Here is a 9,305-nt window from a genome sequence, read left to right on the forward strand (position 1 = left end):
AAATAATAAATCATGTTACAAATCTAAACAACAAAAAATGTTACAAATTTATAATTATATTGCATCAATGTAGCAATACAAGTGTTAGAAATGATCTAAAGTTGCACCTCATAGAGCAAATAGGGATAATAATTGCAACCTTCTCTTAGAGCTACTTTGATCATCTTCTTCATTTTGTTCACTTCTATTAAGAAGAAGATCATTAGAAAATTCAAGCTCAATGAGATTGATATCTACTCCCAATACCACAAACTTCTGTTTGTAAGTCAAGACTTGAAACTCAAGCAGTAGTTTTCATCTCCTTCTGATACATAAGCTCTTCAAAGACTTCAAAAGTTTTTTTAGCATGACCTATCTTCTCTTCTGCCATATTTTTGTAATAACTTGTCTCCATCTTTACGGCAATTTTTTTTGTCTTACAGACGAAGTATCATTTTCATAGCTTCAATGGCTATATAATAGCAGGTTTTTTTTTTATCTAACTCTGCATGTAGCTGCTGCAGAAGAATTTATTGGATTTGGAGTATTTTTTTCATTGTTGTTATATCAGCCTCCGCCGTCAAAAATGCCGTGCTAATTTCTTCTTAAAAGAATTTCAACAAGTTGCAATTTGTTTTTTTTATATTAAAGTTTTTTTTACTACATTTATAAAAAAAAAACGAAAGAGTCAAGATTTTCATAACAGCCAACAAGTAATTCAAACATTTACCTTTAAATTTTCAACAAATTTATTTATTTATTTATTTTCTTTTTAGTAATTGTTTTGGTGACTTTTTTTAGTAAGTTTTTCTTGGTGACTTTTTTTTAGTAAGTAAATTGAAGTTAAATAGTTCGCACCTTTGAAAAAACATAAATAAATTTTATTGGATGAGATATACGGATTTCTCTTTTTAATGCATTATATATTGATGAGTTTGAAAACTCTAAATCAATTTCACGATAATTAAATATTATTAAAATAATTAATTATAAAATTATTAATCTTCAATTCATATTTGTTAATTAATAATTTTGTTGTGCATATTTTGTTTTGGGCTAAAAAATGGCAAGTCCAAAATGTTGAAAAAATTCAGCCTTGGTTACAAAACTTTTTTTTTAAATTATAGCTGAATTATTATTATATCAATTGGGCCAATATATTGTTGAAATAAGCCTATTTGAAATCCTTGTTCCAAACCAAAAAAGATTGGGTCCGAATTAAAAATGAAGGAGGAAACCTTGCATGCTTTCAACAGATCCCACTTTTACCATTTAATGGATTTCAAATTTTGATTAATTGCACTTAATGCAGAAATTGAAAATAGGAAAGAGAAAGTGAAAAAGTGATTTGATAGCCTTAAATGCATTACACGCTACTAAGCATGGGTTTTGGAAATTTAATTCATTTTATTTCCTTTCTTAATTTCCTTTGAAATTTTTTCTGCATTTTCTCTCTTCTCTTTCTTCTCTGTTCGGTCACTTCACAGGAAAGATGGAAGCTAAGGCAAGTTATCAGAAAGAAAAAGAAGCTAGTAACAAGGCCATTGTGATGATGGCATCAAGAAAAAGAAAATCTAAAGTATGGGGTGGCTGAGATCTTTGTCACAAAAGGTAAGATGTAGTGAAGTAATCTCAAGCCTTCCATACCCAAAAATGGAAGTAGATCCATTCTGTCAGAGGAAGAAGATCCTTGGAGGCATGGCTCGTCTCTACTTTTGATCAACCATCACAGGAGGTAGCTATTGTAGCTACGTGGAGGAAGATGCAGAAGTTAGAGTAGATGGAGCTGTCATCATCAAGAACTCATCAAGGGCCAGGAATCCTTCTTGGAGTGCAAGTCAAGATGGAAGGCCCGAATTGATGAAGATTGGTGATAAGGAAAGACACAGAGGTAATTGCATGTTGGGTTTTACATACGGTTTCCTCTCCCCTCTCTTTGGCCGAACCGATTTTTGCATGAAGAAGAAGAAGTTTAGCTCGAATAAAGGGTTTCAACCTTGGAAGCTTCCCCTTCTAAAAATAAGGTAGAACAGTCAGGGTTTGAAACAAGGAAAAGAGTGAAAGCACAGTGTTTCTATAGCTACCCAAACTAACAGAAGTTCTTCTCCTTCAATGCTCTTCATTTTGTAATTTTCTGTTTAATTTTGTCTGTCTTGAGTCTCATGGAAAAAGATAAACAGTGAGGTTTGTAAGAAAAAGTCATAGAGCGAAAAAAGACAGAGTATACAAAATTGAAAGAAAAAGCCACAGATGTCCTTAGAGGTCCTTTGTACATCTGTGTTGTGTGTCATGATTCTGTGAAAATCCCCTTGCAAGTTGGGTTAGCACTTAGCAGTTAAAAACTTGGTATGTTACCAAGTCAAGTTCAGTGTAAGACCCCTAATTTTGAAAGGTTATTAATTAAATATTTATGATCTATTATATTTATTTAAGATCATATTTTTAGAGATTTTTATACATAAGTTGAGTAAATTCTTATTTATTATTTAAAGTTCTTATAAAAGAAAATAAATAAATAAATAGTGAATATTTTATATGTCTTACTTTTAAATATTTAGATTTTTAACCTTATTTTATTAATAAAGGAAAATTAATTTACTTATCTCTAAATTTTTATTTAATTAGCATTTAATTGAAACTAATTTATAAATTTGTAATTGGGAGGTATTTTAAAGATGGATATTTTATATTTAATTTGGTTTTTAATTATTATTCTATAAAATTACACTACTATACCTAAATGTTTAATAAAAATACCTAAACTAACCTACACTACTCTAAACCCTAATTACACTCACTCACCTTCTCTCACTCTGACCCATACACACGCTAAACCCAACCCCTCACTCACTCAGCAAGACCCACACACAACACACACTAAAACACAAACCTAACCTAGCAGCTGAAAGGAAGAAAGAAGAAGAGAAAAAGAAAGGAAAAAAAAAGGGGGGCGGGGATCTGGGAAGGGGGCCCGAGGGAGAAGAAAAGGATGAGAGGAGAGAGGAATCCGAGAGAGAGGAAGGGAGCGTCAGGGGAGGAGAAGCTCGCCGCCGTCAACCTCGCCGCCGTTTGTCCTTGCCACTGCCAGTTGCGCCATCGCGAGGAGAGGGAGTCACGCCGTCAGCCGCGTCGCCCATCGCCGTCAGCCGTGCCGTTAATGTTGTCGCCGGTTTTCACCACGCCTCGTCACCACCACCGCGCCGTGCTCTATGTCGTCGCCGCCCCTATTCCATTACAAGAGAAGGACGCGCGATGGAGGAAACAGAACCGCGAGGGAGCTCAGCCACGGAGAGAGGAGACACACGTCGGATCTGTTGCCGTCAGTCCGCCCATCGCCAAACCACGTCACCATCTGTGAAGCTGTCTCCATCGCCGCTGTCGGAGGTCACCATCAGAGCCGCCGCTCCACTTCTATCATTCTTCTTTTTACTGTGAGTTGCCCATGCATTGAAGCTCTTTCTATAATCATTATAGCTATCTGTGATTAAGGATTGTGATGTATAGATGTTGTAGGGTTAATTTTATGGGTTTGCATGTTAAAAATTAAGGTTGTTGCTGAGCCACTGAAACTTCTGGCCGCTGACGGAGCTACTGCCGGTTAAGTTTGGGGTGGCTGGTGCGTCGTTCTTTTATTCTAGTAAGTGTCCCTACCCCGGAATCCTCGCCTTTGGTTTTCTGTTGTGTGTTTTGAGGTTTTCACGATATTGATGTTTTAGGAATTAGAAACCGAGGTCGCACATCACGTTTGAGGAAGCAAGTAGTGCTGAGTTTCAGTTGCCATTGATTCTGGGTTGAGAGGAAATGAATTTCTGGAGGCATTTGGATTGTGGTTTGAACGTGTCGAGGTAGGGGCTTTTCTAAAAACTTAATTTTGTAATTGAAATTGTTATAAATTGATATGAATGTGTAAAAATGTATTTTTAGTGATTATGCAAGTCTTATGAATTGCCTAGATTGTTTCGGATGAATACAGTTGTGTATTGATTGAATTATTAATTGATTTGTTAAAATTGGAGATTTCTGAATTAGTTTGGTTTGATGTGATTTTTAAAGTTTGAACGTCTCGATATTGTTTTATTGGAAACTAGTTTGGTTCTGAACCCGTTGAAAATGGTTGTGGAGTATTTTGGTTGGGATCCGAAAAGGGTAGCAAAGTTCAAATTTTAGGAAAAATGCTACCAAATTTTCTATAAAATCTAAAACCTTGTTAAAATGTTATTTAGAAAATTTTAATTTTGAGGAATTGTATTATTTGATTTACTAAGGAAATAGTCACGTTTTGAATTTAATTTACTCGAGAAAAACATATCTTGAGTTCGATTTATTTAAAAAAAATTACTTTACGATTTTAAAGCACTTAAGGAAAGTATTATATTTTAAGTTCAATTTTATATATAAAAAAATCATATGTTTTGGGTTGGAATTACGGATTTTGTTTAGAGGAGCTTTAATGAAATTACTAGAAAAAGGGACCTTGATTGGGTGATGTTTTGTGAGGTTTTTGGAAAAGGTTGAAAGAATTAGTTTTAAAAATGAAATTGAGATTGATTTTGGATTCGGACTTGGTTCGGGACTTCAAATTTCTATGATTTGGTTTTAAATGGGTTAGAGAACGTTCTTTGTATAAATTAAATTAAGAAAACAACTTTTAGGAATCTTTATTGAATTTATGAAAATGAGGTCGGTTGTTTTTTTCCTAAAGTCTTGAGACCTTGTTGTGAGTTTTAATTAATAACTTTTGACTTTAAAGTGATTGAGCAAATAATTTGAAAGTGAATGATTTTGAGTAGTTAGAAGAGATTTTTAAGTTGGCATGGTTTTGAAGCGGTTTGAAAGTTTTGAAAAGAAAACTTATTTGGGCAAAATGGTTCTTGGCAAGATGTGAATTGAATATGTTTGTGATTTGAAAGTAAGTGGGCCAAGAATGATTATTGAAATAAGATTTTGAGTCTGATTGACTGTGGATATTACTGAGAATATAATGAGGATTTTTTGGCCTGGCAAGGATGGTGGTATAATCCTGCTTGCTCAGTGCGTAAACCGTTATGCAGGGATGGTGGTTTTGTCCCGCCTGCAGTGAGAATGGTGGTTTTATCCCATTTACATATTGATAAATTGTTTGGCAAGGACGGTGGTTTAATCCCGCTTGCGTGTTCCGGGCAAGGATGGTGGTTTAATCCCGCTTGCTTGTGGAACCTACGGATAAGGATGGTGGTTTAATCCCGTTTATCCGAGTCGGGTCTGGCAACAAAACTGACGCGTGAGCTCATGGCCAGTAGGACAGGCATGCATCATATGCATTTATATGACATTGTTTGGGTGTGCATATTATAGTTGGTTTGCCTATGTGAATAGTTGTGTTTCATTGCTAATTGCTCTACTTGATATAACTGCTTGATTGTGTTTGAACCTTCTTACTTGTGTTTGTGATTGAAAATTGGTTGTATTGTGATGAATTGGTTGCTGATTGAGTTGTTTGGGCCTAGGGCCGTGGTTTATTATGAGATGAGCTGAAAACTATGTTTGGTTTGTGCTTTTGGTTTAGAAGAGTATGAAAAACTAAACTAGTTCAGCATAGACTTAATGAACCTAGGCTTGGAACAGTTTGGTAATTCATGCTGTCTAGGAAAGACTTTTAAAAAGGCTTTTAGATTTTTGAAAAATTAACAGCTTTCCCGTTTAGAAAGGATTTCGGATTTTCAATATTAATTCTTTGGTTTTGAAAAGAAGCATAAGGTGGTTATTAATCACTGTACTGTAAAAACGATTTTATTTTCATATCTTATTATAGCAATTCTATAACCCTATAGTGAGAAACCTTTCGAGAATGATGTTCTCACTCCCCTACAGGTTTTTCCCTTTTCAGGTTATGGACGTCGAGTTTGGAAGGGCTTATTTCTTTTTGTTTAAACGATACTTTTGTATTGATTTTAGCATTTATGTTTGCCTCGCCTTTAATTTTACAAGTCTTCAAAAGAGGGATAGGATTATGATTATGTAATGCTTGTAATATTAATAATATGTAGATATATGGTTTATTTTGTAAATGTGGTTGTATGTTATCAGATAAGAAGTCTCTTGAGCAGTTATATGGTTCAAAATTTTAAACAGGCTCGTATTTTAGTATTAAATAAATTAAAAATCGTCGTAATACCCGAGCTATCAGAGTGGCACAGCCGGAAGCGTGACATTTTGATAGTTATGGTGTTACATTCAGGATTGTGATTAGATTCTGGACTTGTCCCGAATAGGAAGGGTGGTTCCTATGGAGAATTGGTGTATGTAATCATGATTATAGTGAAATTCCATCATTGTTGTGATGGAGACTGGATATAGGCTGCATTGCACTTAGCAGCTGAACCATGATACATCTTGGTGTGATTTTCTCTCTCTTCTACTCCATTTCTGATTCTGTTGCATAGGAGATAAAACTGAAAAATATCTCTTGGCTGGTTACGAGACAAAAAGAAAAAGTCTCTTGACTAGACACGAGACAAAAACAAGAAATATCTCGTGTCAATAAACCATAATATATTATTAAAATTAAATTTCTTCAATTAATAGTATAGCTGATTTAATATGTTTTGAAGGTATTTTTTAGTCAATAAATTATAGTTTAAATGGCATAATCTCGTCATATTTATCTAAGAGGTCGTGGGTTCGAATCTTCTTATTTTTAAAAAAAATAAAAGGTGTTTTTTAATTATTTATTTGATTTATTTAAATATGTTAATTAACTAATCATTTATTTGATATGATTAAGATAAGTAATAAATTATTTAATATTTTATTTGACTACATTAACTATAATCAATTAATTACATTAATTATACATTTGATTTGACTAGAATAAATGAATTAATTTTTTAATTTATATTTTTTTATCTTATATATTTTGATTAATAATTTTTAACGTATTATAATTATATTTATTTAATTTGATTGATATAAATATTAAATTATTTATATAATGGCAATTAAAACCGACATTTTAACCTTTCAAAAAATCGTCGTTTTAATTCTAAAAATTATGACAATTTTCTAAAAGCTATTTTTTAAAAGCCATCGTAATAGTCAAGATAACGCTTTTGAAAATTCCATTTTTAAAAATAATGATGATTTAAACTGTCATAAATATACCTCAAAAAATTATCATAATAACCAAAATTTTTTTGTATTGTTATATACTTGACTCCATATATAATTTGTTTCATTTTGCCCTATACTAATTTTATTTTTATTAAGACAAACATTATTTACTAAGATTGATTTATTACTTATATAATATATTTGAATTCATATTGTAAAAAGATACATGTAAGAAATTTATTAACTGTGTCCAAATTTTTTTTAGACAATCCATAGATATATTTAATTTATATTTATTAATGAGTATATTTTGTCATAGGTTGTACAAAACATGACCCTAAACTCGAAGGAACCTGTGATGGAGAGATACCCGACCACCGGAATGAATTCTAAAATTGGAAGTCATAATAGAAAAAGCAATTCTGGATAATATACATGACCAATTCTCCACATAATTGGTACTATATGGTTGAATAATACTATATCAATAAATTATTAAAACTTGAACAAAGTTTATTTCATTCCACTACTTGCTTATTTACTTATTTAGCATGGATATAACATTAATGATGTTTGTTCGAAATATATATATTTGAACAAACACAATATTAAGAAAATAAAAAGCAGCCATAATGTTGTTGACATATTATTATCCTTTGACTTAATTGAGACGGGAATTAACGCAGCAACACTGAGGCTTGGCTGAAGAGTTATCACACTGGCCACGTTGGAAATTCTTACTAACACAGTCATTAGTGCATGTTTGTTCATCACATTTTGCTTGAAACGTGCAAATCACTATTTGATCAGGCTCTGCCGTTGTGCCACTTCTAATTGCTTCTGCAATGATAACAATTAAACACAATGTCATTAGAATTTGTGTGTGGAATTCAGAGCTGCGCTTGGATGGGATTTTTATTTATTTATTATTTATTTGCAAACTACTAACTTTTTTTTGGCTAAAAAATAATATATATATATATATATATATATATATATATATATATAATTTTTATATATTTATATATTGCTTTACTTGTTTTAATTGGATGCAGTTTGTTCATGATATTTTCATATAAATAAAAAAGTTAAATATTATTTTTTTCTTAAATACTATGATTCATTTATATCTTTATTAAAAAAAGATATTAAATAGATTCGTAAAAAATAATTCAATTATTATGAATTAGTGTATAAAATTATGAATAATTGTTTCTTCCAAAATAAAGTTAAAAACCAAGCACACTCGATTGTATTATTGTAATAAAAATTCCTTTTTTTTTTCAAAAATATTTTTTATGAAATAAATTTGAGACAAAAGCAGAATTATTTAGTTTAAACAAATAAATTAATGCCTATACTATCCTTATCAACTTATCGTACCAACCGATAACTAACTAGAGTACTCTATTTATTTGTTGGAGGAGAAAAACTATTTTTGGGATGCAATTTTAGTGACTTCAAAATGATAAAAAAAATAATAATTGCTTTTATAAAAACATCTTCATGTGAAGATGGTACCACCAATTATTAGATTATTTAATAAAATATATTAAATTAAATATGTCAAATTATCTAACGCATCATATTACTATTTTTACATTAACATATATAATTTTATAGGAGTAGGCACCAAATAAAATTAATAAAAGATTATTTTTGTAACTATCTTTTGTTCAAAGAGTAATTTGATTAAGCTATGAAACAATTTTATAGTTACCTGAAGTCATTAAAAGCACATTCACGAAAAGAATGCAGAAGAACAACTTTGAAAATGTGTTGATAGCCATTCTATAATAATCACGTTATGTATATTCTCTTGCTTTCTTCAACGTTTGTCTTTGAATAATCAACCACAATACTTAGATTATTTATAGTGTCTTGTATGTGAAACTAATTTAATTTAATCTAATGCAATATTATAATTATAATTATAATAATGATAAAAAAAATTGGCCTTGATATGGTATTCACATTATTGGTCGTCCCTTTAATTTAATGTTTACGAAGTGGGAGAGTAATTGATAAAAAAAAAAAATTCTTTTAAAAAAGTCTTTTGGCATTAAATACGGTGTAATTTTTCACGATTTTTTCCCTCTAAAATATTGACTAATTAAGGGTGTGATTCGTCACTATTTTTCTCAAAAGAATTTCAACAAGTTGCAATTTGTTTTTTCTTATATTAAAAGTTTGTTTTACTACATTTATAAAAAGAATCGAAAGGGTCAAGATTATAT

At 31.1% G+C, this 9,305-nt stretch overlaps 2 long non-coding RNA genes across 2 annotated transcripts; one reads left to right on the forward strand and one right to left on the reverse strand.

The window, feature by feature from the left end:
• Positions 1-2,826: 2,826 nt before the first annotated feature.
• Positions 2,827-6,064, forward strand: LOC140177947 (uncharacterized). The gene is made up of 4 exons (XR_011869670.1): positions 2,827-3,410; positions 3,528-3,616; positions 3,696-3,824; positions 5,830-6,064. It is a non-coding gene; the product is annotated as an uncharacterized lncRNA (long non-coding RNA).
• A 1,470-nt stretch (positions 6,065-7,534) lies between these two features.
• Positions 7,535-9,075, reverse strand: LOC140177948 (uncharacterized). Its single transcript, XR_011869672.1, has 2 exons — positions 8,789-9,075; positions 7,535-7,908 (listed from the first exon to the last, which is right to left on the reverse strand). It is a non-coding gene; the product is annotated as an uncharacterized lncRNA (long non-coding RNA).
• Between the last annotated feature and the right edge of the window lie 230 nt (positions 9,076-9,305).

This window comes from Arachis hypogaea, chromosome 2 (genome assembly GCF_003086295.3).
Source record: "Arachis hypogaea cultivar Tifrunner chromosome 2, arahy.Tifrunner.gnm2.J5K5, whole genome shotgun sequence".
Classification (NCBI taxonomy): domain Eukaryota; kingdom Viridiplantae; phylum Streptophyta; class Magnoliopsida; order Fabales; family Fabaceae; genus Arachis; species Arachis hypogaea.